The sequence below is a fragment of the Ursus arctos genome, unplaced genomic scaffold (genome assembly GCF_023065955.2).
Source record: "Ursus arctos isolate Adak ecotype North America unplaced genomic scaffold, UrsArc2.0 scaffold_31, whole genome shotgun sequence".
In the NCBI taxonomy this organism is placed as follows: Eukaryota; Metazoa; Chordata; class Mammalia; order Carnivora; family Ursidae; genus Ursus; species Ursus arctos.
This window is the reverse complement of record NW_026622997.1, coordinates 2,566,281-2,583,126: the sequence shown is the minus strand read 5'-3', so window position 1 is coordinate 2,583,126 and position 16,846 is coordinate 2,566,281. Positions and strand designations below refer to the sequence as shown.

Here is a 16,846-nt window from a genome sequence, read left to right as displayed (position 1 = left end):
TAATGTTAAAAATCATAATCATACATAATATAGCTTGTAAAGTTATGGTTTTGAACCAAATTACACAGCAGTCATCCTTACAAAGCAAAAACTACAAAAGATAACAAGAAATACAGACAAAAACATTAATAAAACAACATACCACTATCAGTATAAAGACATACAGAACAAAAGTAAGTAACGATGCAGAAGACCTAGAGAATCTAATTAGCAAGTCTTACTGATAGCTACTGAAACTTACACCCTCATAATAGGAAGGAAACTTTCTTCTCAAGCACACATGGATCAGTCACAGAATTCTGTCATATAATATATTAGGTTATAGAGACAGCATCAGTAAGTTCCATAAAGTGACATGAAACTAAAAATTTATTAAAATACCAAATTTAAAAAGCCTCACCTAAATGGGGAAAATAAACTTAAAACAACTCTTCAGCAAATGGGGAGATGAAACAAAATTTCTCAATACTGATAATTAAAACTATTACAGATTATAATCTATGAAAAAAATTTAAAGCAGTGATCAAGGAATATTTATAGTCTTAATACTTTTATATCAATAAAAAGGATTAAGTGAACAAACTAGATTCTCAGATCAAAGAGCAAAGAAAAAGGTAAATCAAAAGAAATTAAGGAAGAAAATAAAAATGGAAATTAGTGAACTAAAGAGAAAACAACCTAATTATAAATCAAAATCCTACTTGGGAAAGCTTAAAGAAATGATAAATTATTAGCTAACTTAATGAAGAAAAAGAGAAAGTACGTATTTACAAAAAAGGAAAAGATAAGGATTAAATAAATAAAACAAACAAAAAGCCCCACATACACTTCACAGATCACTCTGGAGACTTCTCCACAAATACATGTGATAACCTATGAAGCAGACTGAGTTTTTTTCACCAAAATCACCCCTATCAGAGACAGAAAGTTTTAAAACAGTAATATGCACAGAATAAATAGAAAGTCATTATGGAATTATCCCACAAAAAGCACTAAATCTAGATCATTTCGTAAGGGTAGTCTAACAAACTTACGAAGACCAAATAAACCCAGTGCTTCAAAAATGTTTTCTAGAGCATTAAAAATGAAGAAAAACTTCTAGTCTTTTGTGAAAAAAGTTTAAGACTGACAACTAAACCTGATGAAGAGTATAAAAATGTTTATAGTCCAGTATTAGTGTGAGAAATACTAATAAAAATCTAAAACCACATTAAGAAAAGTAACATACCACAACAAAGTAGGAGTTATTCAGGGAATGTAAGACTTGTTAAATATCAGGAAATCCATGAATATAATAACACATATTAACAGGTCTACGGAGACAAATCATGATTATCTTCATAGATGCTGAAGGAACTCACAACAGAAATCAACAACCATTCCTGATGAAAATACTCAAGAAAGTAGGAATTAATGAATACTTCCTTTAAAATGATAAAATATACATTCTTTAGACTAACAGCCAGTACCTAAGTGAGAAAAACTAGTCATTTCCGATAAGATCAGGAACAAGTCAAGAATGACCCCTATTTCTTCTGTTATTAAACTCTGAACTGGAAGTATTAGCCAATGCAATTAGAAAATAAAAAATCAATTAGCAGTGTAAGAATAGAAAAGAGAGAAAATTATATCTGTTTGGATATAGGAGGGTATAATTAGAAAACCCTAGAGAGAATCAACATTAAAACTGACTCAAAGGAATTCAGTAAGGCAGCAGGATATAAAACTCACACATAGAAATGAACAGCCCTTTTCTGTACACAAGTAACAACCAACTAGAGCACAGATAGAGAATACTCCTGGTACAACAAACAAAACTATGAAATACTTAAAGATAAATTAAACAATAATTATGTAAATTATGTAATTATGTAAAATGAAGAAGAGGAAAACTTTTAAACACTACCAAAAGACCCAAAAGTAGACCTGAACAAATGGAAAGATATCTTTTGTTCTTGTATAGAATGATTCAGTATAATGATGTTAGTTCCTCCTAGAAGATTTATGAATACAACTGCAACAAAAATAATAAGCTTCTTCATGAACTAAACCAAAAGTGGACAAATGATGGCCCGCAAGTCAATTCTGGCCTGCAGCCTGTTTTTATACAGTTTTACTGAAACAAGGTAACACTTATTCATGAATGTATTGTTCATGGCTTCTTTCTCAAATGGCAGAATTAAATAGTTGAAGACCATATGGCCCCCAAAGCCTAACGTATATGCTTTCTGACCCTTTACAGAAAAACCAACAATGCCTGAACTACAGTTATTACTCAAATTCGCTTAGAAAAACCAACATGCAAGAAAAGCCAGGAAACAATGAAAAGAAAGGTTGAAGGGTGCTATAAAGCCTCTAATATTAAAAAAATGTGGTTCTGGTACATGAATACATAAAAAGATAAGTGGAATACAACAGAAAATCCAGAAATAGGTACAAACATACACAGAAATTTAGTATGCAATAAGAGTGATATTTCAAATCACCAGGGAAAAAATGAACTTCTTAATAAACAATGTTAGAATATCAGGATAGTCACATGAAAACTGATACAATTTGATCTATACCCCACACCATATACCAAAATCAACTCCACATTGATCAAAGATCTAAATTTATAAACTGAAACAATATGGTACTGAATATACAGGTAATATCAGCATACAGAAAGGTTTTTTGGCTTATTACACAAGACTGACCACTTGACTAAATTAAAAACATTTTGCATGTAAAAAGAACAAAGTCAAAAGTCAATGGACAAACTGAGAGAAAAATTTGTAACATATATTTGAGATAAATAATATATCTATTATATAAAAATCTTTTAAAAATTGAGAGAAAACACCAAAAACCTGAGAAAAATAGGCAAAAGACAATACTCACACAAAATAGAAAAAAATGTTCCTTAAACATATGTAAAGATGTTCAATCTCACTTATATTTAGAGAAATTCAAAATTAAAGCACATGAAATACCTAGGAATAGAGATGAACTTCATCAAATTGATAAAGAATACAAGAAAACTACAGCTAATATTATACTTAATGGTGAGAAACTAGAACCTTTCTAGCTAAGATGAGGAACAAAGTAAGGATGTCCCTTCTTACCATTTCTTTTCAACATCATACAGGAAGTCTCAGATAATACAGTAAGACAAGAGGAGGAAATAAAAACACAGAATGGGGGGAAAAATTAAAAAACTGCCTTTGCTTACAGACCACATGATTGTCAGTGTAGAAAATACAAAAGTATCAACAACAACAAAAATGGAACTAATTAAGCAATTATAGCAAGCACGCAGGATAGGTTAATATACAAAAGGCAACCACTTTCTTCCATACCAGCAATAAAAGACTGGAATTTCAAGTTAAAAACACAATATCATTAGCACCTCTGCAAAATGAAAATGAAATACATATAAAACTAACGAGATCTGTATGAAGAAAACATAAAACTCTGATGAAAGAAATTAAGAAAGAATGAAATAAATGAACAGATAGTCTTCCTATCCATGAACATGTACTACCTTGTCAAGATGACAATTCTTCCTATCTTGGATCTATAGACGGAACTCAATTCCAATCAATACGCCAGATTATTTTATTGATATTAACATGCTGACTCTATAAAGTTTATACGAGAGCAAAGGACCCAGAATAAGCCAACACAATATTGAAAGAGAACAAAACTGGGAGGACTGACACTATTCAACTTCAAGACTTACTACAATGCTACTGTAACCCAGTGTGGTATTGGTAAAAGAATAAACAGATCAGTGGTACAGAGTCCAGAAACAGACTCACATAAATACAGTCAACTGATATTTTGACAGAGGAGCAAAGGCAATACAATGAAGAAAGACAAGTCTTTTCAACAAATGGTACTGAAACAACTGGATAGCGACATGCAAAAACATGAAATAGACAAAGACTTTATACCTTTCACAAAAATTAACTCAATATAGATCATAGACTTAAATATAAAACACAAAACTATAAAACTCCTAGAAGATAACATGGGGGAAAATAAAGACAATGATGACTTCTTAGACATAACACCAAAGGAAGGCATAGTCTTTAAAAGAAGTAAGAATCTGGATTTTATTAAAGTTAAAAACTTCTGTTTTGCGAAAGACACAGTCTAAAGCCACAGACTGGGAGAAGTATTTGCAAAAAACATCTGATAAAGGACTGTCATCAAAAATATACAATATATTTATATACTCCTAAAACACAACAAGGAACAACCTGATTAAAAAATGGGGAAAAGATCTAAACGGACACCTCACCAAAGAAGATGTACAGATGGCAAATAAACATATGAAAAGATGCTCAACACTGTATGTCATTAAGGAACGGACAGTTAAAACAATGAGCTCCTATTATAAATTATAATGACCGAAACCCGGGGCGCCTGGGTGGCTTACTTGGTTAAATGCCTGCCTTCAGCTCAGGTCATGATCCTGGGGTCCTAGGATCAAGCCCCTTCCTCCGGGCTCCCTGCTCAGCAGGGAGTCTGCTTCTTCCTCTCCCTCTGGCCCTCCCCCCCCATTTGTGTGCAAGCTCTCTCTCAAATAAATAAATAAAATCTTTAAAAAAACTCAGACACATAATGACCAAAATCCAATACACTGACAATACTAAATTCCAATAAGGATACGAAGCAATGGGAATGCAATACGGTACAGCCACCTTGGAAAACTAAACATACTCTTACCATACAATCCAGCAACTGTGCTCCTTAGTACTTACCCAAAGGAGCTGAAAATGTATGTCCACACAAAACCCTGCACAAGGATGTTTATAGCAGCTCTATTCATAATTGCCAGAACTGGAAAGCAACTAACATGTCCCGCAGTCAACAAAACGGTAAATAAACTGCTACACCCAGGCAGTGCCAGCTTGCTCAGCACCGCTACAACGGAAGTGAGCTGTCTAGCCATGGAAAGACATGGAGAAACCTTATATGCATATTGCTAAGTGAGAGAAACCAGTCTGAAAAGGCCACAAACTGTCCAATCCCAAGTACGTGACATTCTAGAAGAGGCAACTATGGAATCAGTGAAAAAGATCAGTGGTTGTCAGGGGTGGGGGGGTGTGAATAAATGAAACACAGGATTGTCAGGGCAGTGAAACTCCCGTTTGACACTATAAACGGTGATACTCGTCATTTTACATTTGTCAAAACCCACAGAACGTACAACACAAAGAATGAACACTAAAGTACATCATGGCCTCTGGGTGGCAATGGTATCTCAATGCAGATTCACCAGTTGTAACAAATGTACCACTCTGGGCTGAGATGTTGATAGCTGGAGAGGCCAGGGTGGCCGGGTGGGGGCTGGCAGAGGACATACGGCAACAATATGTACTCTCTACTCAATTCTGCTGTGAACCTAAGTACTCTAAAAAAAGGGCTATTATAAAAAACGAAATAATTGAAAAGGGCATGTGAAATACTGTTTCTCACCAATCAAGTTCTCATACATTGAAAAGCATGACAACACATCCTGTTGTCAAAACTGTGGGGAAACAGACACTCTCCTATGTTGCTAGACGGAAAGTCAATTGGTACAACTCTCTGGAGGGGAATCTGACAACATCTAGTAATACTAGACATGCATTTTATCTGACTCAGAATCCCATTTCTAGAAATTGACTCTGAAGATACACCTCCAACAATATAAAAATATACAAGTATAAAGCTATTCACTGTAGCAATGTTTATAATTTGAAAATATTTAAAACTTAAATGCCCATATGTAAGAAAATGGCTGAACAAACTTGAGATATGCACGTATAACAGAGTACTATGAAGCTGTAAAAGAATGAAGAAAACCTTTATGAACTGATGTGCAGTGATTTTCCGGACGTACCGTAAATTTAAAAAAATAATGGTATAAAAAAGTATGCTATATTTTGTATAAGAATGTAGTAGAAATAAAAAACTACACATGTTATCTGTGGGAGCCTGAGTAGCGTGACTCTTGGTTTTGGCTCAGGTCATGATCTCAGTGTCGTGGGACCAAGCCCATATCGGGATTCGTGCTGAGTGTGGAGCCTGCTTGGGGTTCTCTCTCCTTCTGCCCCTCCCCCTGCTAGTGCACTCTCTCTCTAAAATAATAAATAAATAAATAAAATCTTTACAAAACAAACAACTACACATGTATCTATTCATTTGGCCAAAAAGAAATTTGGAAAAGGTAAGAGAAACTAATGACTGTGGTTATCATCACAAGGTAGGTGAAATGGTATTAAAAGGACATGTGGAACTGGTGTAAACAGGTGGAGGGAGGGAGAGTCACACTTCTAGGACTATACATTTTTGTAACACACACAACATTTTTACTTTTAGAACTGTTACATTTCACATATTCAATAAATAAATAGACAAGATACTAGAGAGAAATGTTAAAATGTAATACAAACAAAAACAAATGAGTCTGTGTTTCAAATGAATAACACAACACCCAGAAGGGGAAAAAAAACCCTCAAATAACTCAAATAGTACTTTAATACAGTATCAGGACTATATAAACTCAAGCTAAAGATAAAAAGAACTATAAACAATTACTGAATTCTCATTAGAAGGGTTTTTTCCTCCCCAAGGTAGTAAAGATATACTGCTTAATGTCTACCTTAGGACTGAACAAATGAGTAAATATACTATGGGTAAAATGGCACACAGACTCCTCATTGTCAGAGAAGGGAGTTATAAATATAGAAAAGGGAAAGACAAGAATGAACCCTGTAGTGTTTAACTGGAGTTAGAAGTATCAGTACGACGCCCAGGTTTTACAGTATATAAAGAAAAAATAGAAATACGTGTATGTGTCAAAGTGTGTGTTCATTTTATTTTTCTAGTAACATCTGCTGAAAGATCATAAAAAGAATGAAATCTCAGTAGTAATGAGCATACCATACATTGAGGTCTTGGTTTCTAAACACCATTCTCCACTGAAAGCTATCAGGGCTCCTGGGAGAAATGGCTCAGAAAGTACAAGATGAACCCAGAACATCTTGCTGTGCCAGAGGATAAGGAAGTGCTCAAAAAGTGGTGACAATGTGCCAAATGGACCCAGAAGCCACGTTAAATGGGCTGCTACTGTACAAATCTGGAGCAAACAGAACATCAAGATAAACAGTAACCGCGATAAGTTAGTAACACAGTAAGAAGCCATGAATCTATACAGATCGAAAAAAAAAAGTGAATAAAGATGGAGAAGAGTTTTTCTTATATTAAAAAAGCCAACAATTAAATGTAGAAGAAATGATGGAATTTTAAAAATCACCATGTCCAATCAAAGGAAGAATATTTAATTGTTTCAGGTAAAAATCTGTGGGTGAAAAGTTTATGAGATCAGGATATTTACACAATCTGAAAATATCTCCCTACTAGTTCTTTAATAATTACAGAGACCAGAAGAGTCACTTCACAGTACAGAAATCTGGAAGACACCACCTTAACCAAGTGATCAAAGTTACCATTACCAGTAACATGGTGTCCAATTTGCCTAATAGAATGTAAAGAACAGAACAGAACATCACTTCTGTGCTATCTTGCCAAAAATGTATAACCTGAACCTAATTATGAGGAAACATCAGGCAAACCCAAGTTGAGACAAACTCTATTAAATACATGGCCTAAACTTTAAAAAAAAAAAAAAAGTCAATGGAGCACCTGGGTGGTTCAGTCAGTTAAGCATCTGCTTTGGCTGAGGTCATGATCCCAGGGTCCTGGGAGGAGTCTGCTTCTCTTTCCCTCTGCCCCTCCCCCTGCTTGTGCCCTCTCTCTCTCAAATAAATAAATACAATCTTAAAAAAAAAAAAGGTCCAGGTTATAAAAGACAAAGTCTGAGGATATATATTCCACAATAAGGACATGACATTTAAATGAAATGGGGAATGATGCATTGATCTTGGACAACAAAAACTGTTTTTTCCTTTTCCTGAAAAGGACACTAGTGGAAGAACTGGCTCAATTTGAATAAGATAATAGTATTTTGAGTGTTAATTTCCTGACTTTGATAGTTGTAATAGTAAGAGAACAGCCTTGTTTTTAGGAAATACACTGTTGTATATTTTAGGACAGGCATTCTTAACTGGGGTTCTGGGAAAGAATGAAGCCCTATAGAAAATGATTTGAGTAATTGTTTTTTTAATTCTTCCAAGGATGGTATGTAGCTAGGAGCACTGTACATGCGTAGGAGAGAAGTTAATTCATTACATACCTTAGGACTTTAGGGCTTAATTCTCTTAAGACTTTAGGGCTTAGCATGTCATAAGACTTGAGGGCTTAATTCCCTCATAGTTTGAGAAGAATCATTAGGTCTATAACTTACTCTCAAAAGGTTCAGAGAAAAACGTATTATGTATGTGTAAACAGAGACACACAGAATCATAAAGCGAATATAGTAAAACGTTAACATTTAGGACCACGGACAAAGGGTATATGAATAATCTTTGTACTATTTTGCGACTTTTTCATAAGCCTGAAATTATTTCAAAATTAAAAGGTATTTTAATTTGTTCTTTAAAGAACATGGCAGCTGAGAGTTGATATATTATGCTAGTTAAAACTGAATGTTCAAGTTCTGGAATCAGATTTTGGTTCAAATTCCCACTGTGCTCCTCTGTAGCTGCAAGAACTTGGATAAATTACTTAACTTCCTTCAGCTTCAATTTCTCCTCTGATAAAATAGGTAAGATACTACTACATGCCTCACGGAGCTGCCACGAGAACGCAGATGTCGCCACTAAAGGACTCAGCTCAGGGCCTGTGTCTCAACAGATACCCACTCGATAAATGACAGGTTCTGCTATTTTCTGAATTCCATCTTCACACACACACAAAAACTCTATTTACCGAGTTCACCCTCTGCACCTGCCTCTTCTGTAAAGCCTTGATCAAAATCCATATAAAATAATTAACTAAATCATGAACAATAAAATAACTCAGCCAGTTAATAATGAATATGGAGATTATGAAAAAACTAGAAAAACATTTATGGAGAAATGTTAGGAGGAAAAGGAAAAATTCAGAATCACTACTAAGTAAAGATATGCAGGCATATAGACAAATAGCTGGTATAAGATAGTGGGTTTATGGAAGCTTTTGTCTTTTAAAATTTGTATTACTGCTCAGGTAAAAAGGAAAGCAGAGTAGAAATAAAGTATTCTAGTTATCACCCCAGGCTATCATATTTGCCCAAAGTAGCCAATAAACTGTGGGGCATCCAAAAAAAAGAAAAAAAGGAAATCATTTTCTTATTCTCATCTAAGTCTTCTAGATGTCAGCACCTAGAAAATAAAATATAGTCTGGTTGTCAAAACTTAAAGTAGACCATGACACTTCCCTAGTTCAAGATATTATAAATGTTTCCTATCAAACTCAGAATAAAACCCGGTTCTCACTGTTCCATATAATGAGGCACCTCCGCCTATCTTTAGCCTCACAAGCCACCTCAGTCTGCACTTGTTCCTTCTGCCAGGAATATTCTTCCCCCAGGTAGCTTGCTTCTTTATTTGACCCAAGTCTCTGCCTGAAAATTAATTCCTCAAAAGGAGGCACACCCTGACTACTTTATACCAAACAGCTGTGTTCTCTTATCCTATTTTATTTCTCTTCGTAGCAGTCATCATCATCCAACTTTGTGGCATGTTTTTACATCTGTTAATTTCTCTCTCCTACTAGGATGTAACTTCCATTAGGGTTAGGACTTAGTCTTTTGTTCACTACAATATCCCTAGACTCTAGAATACCTTTGTTGAATGAATGAAAAATATGATAAATACCGCAGCAAAAAAAGGACCACCATAATCCTTAGAGCCCCCCTAGCAATACAACAGGCTAGGCTAGTAGCCCTTGCTGGCCCACCAGGGTACCCTCCTCCAAGAGGTTTTTCCTACCTCACCCTAGGAAGAGGCTGGTTCTCCCTTCCATGGCTAGGGACAGAGTGTGCAGAATAAACAGGCAACAATAAAAGTCCAAGCAGAGAAGCTGAGTATAGAACTTCAAAGCTCAAGGTTATTCTTACAGTTAAAGGATGTATGGGACAAGCAAAGCCGATAAAGCATTAATCTAAAAAATAAATAATGCTTACTGCATCAGGCCAGAGGCGAGGGGTTATCTCATTTATTTTTCATTGATTGCATGGATTGCCTCATTTAATCTGCCCAAGAACTCTGTAAAATAGGTATTAATACCAATACTTGCACTTAACAGAAAACCCGATGCTTAGGGCAATTAAATACTTACCCAAGAACTCACAGCTAGTAATTAGCACAGCCATGATTTAAATTTCAATCTTCTAACTATGGAGCCTAAGCTTTGGGCATACCGCCTTTTTTTGGGCAGCAAATCAATCAGGAAGCAATTACTACAAGCCTACTGTGAATACACATGTTGGAAACAAGGAGAAAATACACTCAAATTGGTGGAACGGGATTGTTTTATCACTCTGCTACCTCAGGAGCTAAGAAAGTATCAATCCCTTTTTCATGTTATATTCTCCCAATCCTTCTTGCCCTCCCCTAGTAACCCTCACCAACTGCTCCAAAATCCACATGTATACAGAAACATACAGCCTGGTATGTCACTTACCATAACAACGAAGACTCAAGACCGTCTTCCTTTTGGCTTCAAAAGGTCTCTAGTCCATAAGTATTTGTAACACTTAATTCTTCCCTCTCCTAGAGGAAAAATCAATAATGTCAAAATTTGTAATTTTCTGAAATTTTTATTTTTTCTAGAGCTGGACATCTAAATATCGGTCTCATTTAGTCCTCAGTGGGCATCCTTCAACCACATCTTACCTCTTCCCACATTTGCTTACATTCTGTTTCTCCTGCAAGAAGTAGCTGCCACTGGTAGCCATCACTTCCTTCTCAAGTAGCACTAGATAAAACATCAAGAATCCTTCTGGATAATGGCTAGCTAACTTTAACTTAAGAAAGCCCTGAGTCCCGTTTTCCTTGTTCGTTTAAATTTTTCTTTCTGCTGATTGTTTTTTGTTTGCATTACCTCAACTTCTAAGGCCAAGGACCCATTCTTCTACCACTATAAACCCCAAGACGTGGTTGGTAAGTGCATATAAATGTTACATATAGTGCAGTTTTCCAAACCGTGGTCATGAAATGTTTGAACAATCTTCTGTATATAGATTTGAGTACAACCTAACTAATCTCTGTCTTAAAGATGGTGGGGGGACTTCAATGTCTTTGGGTTTCTCCCAGTATGAGAGATACAGATCGCTTAGAAAAGTGCCTGGTAATGTTTACTATTCTCTCTCCAAGAACGGTCGTGCTCAGCGGCTCTTCTTTCAACTTTTCATTGACCGCCTCTCGGTCCGCCGTCTTGGGGGGTGGGGGTACCGGACCCCGCTCGGCGGCGAGCGGCAGGAGCTGCTCTCCCCTGCGCAGGCCGGGGGGCCGAGGAGGGCGGGAGGGGGATGGTTTCTGGTCCCGCCGCGCCCCTCCCCCTCCCCCGGGCCCCGCGGCCGCGCCCCTCCCAGGCCCCGCGGGCCGCGCTTACCCCGGCGGCAGCCGGCACCGCCCCTCCGCCTGGGACCGCACTTCCGGTTAGTCTCCGGACTCTCGGGTTTGGGCTTCCCGGCGGCCGCAGGCTTCGCGGCGGTGGACCTCAGGGCCCACCTCCGGGAAAAGAAGGAAAGCAAACCTGGGGGGCCGACGAGAGCCAGGAGCAGCTCCCTTTGCGCGGCTCGGGAGGGGAGTTGGGGCCAGGCCGCCCGGTGAGCGCTTTAAGGGCCGACAAGGCCGGCTACGCGAGCCCTTTCAGCCAGCCTGGGAAGCGGCCGGCGCAGCCCCGCCCCCGCGAGTCACATGACCACCCCTGCTTCGGAGGCCGGGGCGCCCCGCCCCCGGCCTCTGGGCCAATGGGGGCTGAGCCCCGGTGACGGGGCGGGGCCCGGGGGCGCCTGCGCTCCAGGCCCTCGGCGGTTCAGGGCGGAGCGGGCCGGGAACTGGGGAGCGTGCGGGAGGCTGCGGGGTCCTGGGCTGAGGGGAGGCCTCCCCTGCCACTTTGTCTAAGAAGAAACAACGTTGATTATATCACAGTGTCTGACTCCTGTGCTCTTTCCTCAAAGCAGTTAAAAGAGGACTCGAGCCAGAAGTAGCGTCACGGGGACGAACGCCGACCCTGAGAAAAACACCCCGAAGGATCCGGGAGAAATGGAGGATCCCGAAGCGCAGCGGAAGCGCTCGGTCAGCGAAGATGTGGCCGGCGAGACGGAGGAAATGCTTTACCCGGGGTGGTGGCGGCCTCGTGCAGGTGGAGGCAGGTGCCGCAGAGGCCACGGCTGCGCTGGCATCAGGAGGGTCCCCAGTCCCGTCTCTGGGCTGGAATGAACGAAGAGTAATCACTTCTGTTCGGGTTGGAGCAGAAATTCCCTTCAGAGTGAAATATCAATGGAGATCTGTTTTCCCTGCTCAGTTGTTCAGTGAACACAAGTTTTTTAAAAAAAGCCCTCAGCAAAGAGGAAGGATGAATACTGAGAAAATAAAGGAATAAAGCCTGGGTAATGCAGCCAGGGAATTCGATTGTGAGCCAGGGATGGGGATGGGGGAGCGGTGAGAACATCATCAGCGTTTTACCAGGCACGCCTTCAGGGTTAACCAATCATGTTTCTAATTCTGGAATTCTCCAGGGGAGTGGCAGTTTATTTTAGATTAATGTTTTTTAAAAAGATTTTTATGTATTTATTTAGCATGCAAGTAGGGGAAGGGGGAGAGGGAGACAGAGAACCTCAAGCAGACTTTCACTGAGAGGGGACGGCCACCGGGGATTTGATCTAAGGACCCTGAGATCATGACCTGAGCCAGAATCAAGAGTGGGTCTCTTAAGGTACTGAGCCATCCAGGTGCCCCATAGTTTGGTATTTGTTTTTAATGAAAACGATGTAAGGCCAAAATACTCTATCCAGAGTCGTCTTAATATTTGAAATAATAATTTTTAACTTGTATATGTGGTATGTTCCAGACCCTGTTCTAAACACTTTACATGTGTTATCTCATTACCTTGTAAGAAAAATTCTGATATGCGTTATTATGTTTCTCTAAGGAGGGAACTGGTGTGCACAGAAATTAAGTGACTTGCTCAAGGTCACACACGTAATTACTGGTGAAGCTGAAAGATGAACAGCCGGATACCAGAGCCTGTGCTTGCAACCACTCTCCTTGTACAGCTACCTCGATAGTGGTGAGTGTACTGTGGGAAAGTACTGGAATAAAAATCAAGCAAATGCTTTTGATCCCCGCACTGCATGTGAGAAGGTCTCAATACGTGGTGAACTCTTCAGCGTTTTCTTTCAAGACACATTGGCGCAATCAGAGTGCTCATTTTATTTATTGCTTCATTCACTCAACAAATGTTTATGGAGCACTACCAATTTGTGTGACTCTATATTAGATTTGAGGACTTTAAAGACAGGTGAGACTCAGTCCCATTCCTCTAATGTCTCACACCCTAGCATGGAGACAGCAGGTGTCATGAGTGGTGTTGTAGAGGTAAAAGTTACATGACATAGTCTGGGAGCATAGAGAAGGAGAACTTAGGTAAGAATCTGTTTGAGAAAACTTCAGAAAAGACTCTGGAGGGGATGAAATATGAGGTGAAGCTTAAAAGAATAGAAGCGATGAGTTGAAGATGGGACTGGAGTGGAAGATGGGAAAAAGGAGGTAGTTGAATGTGATTTCAGTTAATGGACTTGTAGGAAATGGAAAACATTCGTAAGACAGCTGAATTATCTCCAAACTGAAAATCTTGAGAAAGATTATTTTATTTTTATTATTTGTGTAGAAAGATGATTTTATTTTAAAATATAGAGAGAAGCAAAACAGGAAACCTGAAGATAAGGATAAAGAATAAGAAGGAGCAGCCAGCAAATTATGAGGAAAATGAACAAACAGAAATGGGTCAGGGCAACCAAGAGAGGAGAGTTTCAAATAAAAGACTGATGACAGCAGTGTCATTTATTATAGAGATCAGTTGGGAATTCCAATGTTCTAGGCATGTTATAAGCTCCTTCTATGTACTAACTCAAGTATCCAAGAACCCTTTGCTGTTTAATCCTCACAACAACCCATCTTATGGAGGAGGGAAATGAAGTACAAGGAAGCCTACAGCTTCAGGGTGCAAGAGGTTTTATTAAGTTGCTAAAGGAAAAATGCCAGTGGAGAGGATGAAGATTCAGAAAAGGGGTATCTGAGGCCACTCGGGAGATAGGAGAGGCTGGGTTCTAAAATGCTGGGGAGAATCAATCCTTTAACCAGAGAAGCGATCTGAGATCAGAGGAAGGAAAATACATCTGCGTTGCTTGGGTCTTGTTCAGAAACCCTTTTAGGGTTTGGAGGAATCCCAACTAGCCACAGGTACCATATTCATCAGGCTTCCAGTTTGTTCTATTAGTCACCAAAACCCTGATTCAGTGGAGTTATATTCTCTCAAAAGTATTTCTTGTTTGGTCTGCTCCAAAGGTAACCACCAACAACCATCACCATGTTGATGGTCCAACAATTCCAGGAGAACAGCACTGCTGTTCTTCATCTCTTGATTTTCTAGAGCAGTCGGATTTTCGCACTGAAGGACTCCCAAGCAAGAGGAAAATGAGCACGTGCCTCAAAGTGCCTTGTCACGGGTGCCAAATTCGAGGGTCTCATTTTATCTTTTTATTGTTGTTAAGCCACAGTAATTGCTGCACTGTTAAAAATATTTATTTTCCTAATAGGTCACATAAAAGCTGGGAAGAGAAAGACGGATGTCAACTAGCCTGCGTCCAAATCTGGGCTGAGGAGGAAGAAATGAGCAGCTGGAACAAACCACAGAGGTCAAGATGGCCCCTGGCCTGTGGAACCAGCTGCCTGGGCCCATATTCACAAGCCACGTTCACGAGCAGCACTGAAGGGCAGCAGGGGCAGCAGAGCTGCCGGCCCCAATCGCTGCAACTTGAGGAAAGAAGCAGGAGCTCACTCAGACATGGTCTTGATGCGTTTGGGCTCTTTCGTGGCCTTCTCCCAGTTCGTGCCCTGGAATCCCTCAGCGACCACACTCCACACGGTGCCCTCCTCCAGGCAGTGTGGGGCCATTCCAGAGCCCCCGGGGTGTGCGCGGGGTGTGGAAAAGCTTTGAATGACACCGCTGTACGGAAGGTGATGAGAGAAAAACTCTAAAGACCACATACACAAGGGAAGCCATTTTTAATTTCTTTCTAAGTTAGTGTAATGGTGCATAAACTTTTGTTGAACCGAAAGCCTAATGCATGGCCCACGACATATACATTGCACATCTGCTTTGTAAATGAGTGGCCTGAAGGAAAACCAGCTTGTCCTTGAGATAGCGGTCAGTGCTCCTGCTCCGGGCATTCCTTTGCAGTAAAACTCGTTCCTGCCTGTGTGCCCATCTATCGTCCTTTGAGCTCTCACAAGATGCAAAAAAGTATAGGACCCTGTAAAAACTGTTCCTTCTCCAGAACGTTTTCTGCCCTGTGAAGAGCCTGTTTCCCCGGCGGCTGGCCTAAGCTGGGCTCAAATAAAACTCTTTCTTTTAGAGATTCTGACCGGTCTGTTCCCTTGGCTGGACGGCGTGCCAGGCCCCGCGTGCTCTGAATGCGCGTGTGCTTACGCTCTCGGCGCCCCGGGCTTGAGAAGCCTGAGCGAGGAAGCGTCTGTTCTGCGGCTTCTTGCAGATCCTGCAGTGGCGACCAGAGAGGCGCGAATGTCCCAATGTCCTGCTCCGCAGCGGTCGCGTCCTGTGTGGCTCACCGGCCCCGTATTCCATGGTGTCCAGCAGTGGCTCCTGCAGAGTCTCCCGCTGGTCACCAGGGGAAGGGAGCAGCTGCGCGGGGCCACCTCTGCTGGTGCTTGTTCCCTGTTCTGTGGGTGCCTCGCTGACCCCAGCTCCCCCTGCCCCCGGCTGGCCCATGGAGTGCTGTTTGTGGCCGGTGTGCGGGCCCGGCGGCCCCCGCAGCTTCTGCCCATGTGGCTTGGCAGCCCCGCCGCTCCTCGCCAGGAGCATTAATTCAGGGGTCTCATTCTATCTTTAAAAGTCATGCAGTTTGCATCCTACCCTCCAGTCTACTTGGGCACTGGAAATAGAAAATAAGAAAAGATTGGTTCCTTACGCTTTAGAAATAGTTAAAAATAAAATAGATATACGCCGAGTTCAGAGGTGGCAAATCTATGGGCCTATTACCGGTCTCCCCGCCATAGTCAAGGCAGGTAACACCCATCACCTGTGACTTTCTTTTCCAAGCAACGAAAAGTTAGGCTTGGTTCCTCCTCAACACGGTACCCACTGCCTGTCAGTCAGAATGGGCTTTGATTTGGGTAAATCCCTGCGCATAAGAGAAAGTTTAATTCGTAAAGATATGTATTAGAGGAAAGATCCTGCGAAGGGCAGTAAGAACATTGGAGGAAGAGGGTGTTTCTGCCCGGGGGGATCAGAGGAAGCTTTACAAACGGAGGTAGGCGGTCTGTGGCTGTGGTGATGGCTTTGCTCCACAAAGTCTCCGGGGCCCCGGGTTCCTTCCAGTTCATTTTCTATCATCCTTATCTGGTGGGTGGATTTCTAATCATCACATTCAGATTTCAGACAGAAAGATGGAGGAAGAGACAAGAAAAGGCAAAGGGTGTTGCCAGCTCTTATTAAAGGAAATCTCCAAGAAGCCGCAGCCCAGGGAGCCCACCTGCATCTCACTGACCAGACCTTAGTCACATAGCCACACCTACTCGCAAGTTCTGTTCCTACGGAAGAAGATGAATATGGACGTTACCTGGGGACGGGGGTGGAGGAAGGGGAGGAGGGGGTCACATAAATGGTTGTTTTGTCAAGT

General features: G+C 40.6%; 1 protein-coding gene and 1 long non-coding RNA gene across 10 annotated transcripts in view; one reads left to right on the top strand and one right to left on the bottom strand.

The window, feature by feature from the left end:
- Positions 1–11,838, bottom strand: part of ZNF322 (zinc finger protein 322) — a 23,336-nt gene extending 11,498 nt beyond the window's left edge. For 2 of the 7 annotated variants that reach the window (XM_057304995.1, XM_048225531.2), the window contains exons 1-2: positions 11,677–11,827; positions 10,603–10,691 (exon numbers count right to left, since the gene is read on the bottom strand). The gene's annotated coding sequence lies outside the window, so the exon portion shown is untranslated. Of the gene's footprint in view, positions 1–10,602; positions 10,692–11,532 lie in introns of all 7 variants that reach the window. The other 5 variants (XM_026511168.4, XM_026511169.4, XM_026511166.4 and 2 more) reach the window with 4 other exon arrangements.
- LOC113264306 (uncharacterized) lies at positions 11,660–16,846 on the top strand. 3 transcript variants are annotated; one of them, XR_008956668.1, is made up of 4 exons: positions 11,660–11,749; positions 12,104–12,535; positions 13,078–13,215; positions 14,744–16,846. It is a non-coding gene; the product is annotated as an uncharacterized LOC113264306 (long non-coding RNA). The 3 variants fall into 3 exon arrangements; XR_006410909.3 differs by having other exon boundaries at positions 11,661–11,749; positions 12,107–12,535; XR_008956667.1 differs by having other exon boundaries at positions 11,661–11,749; positions 12,107–12,861.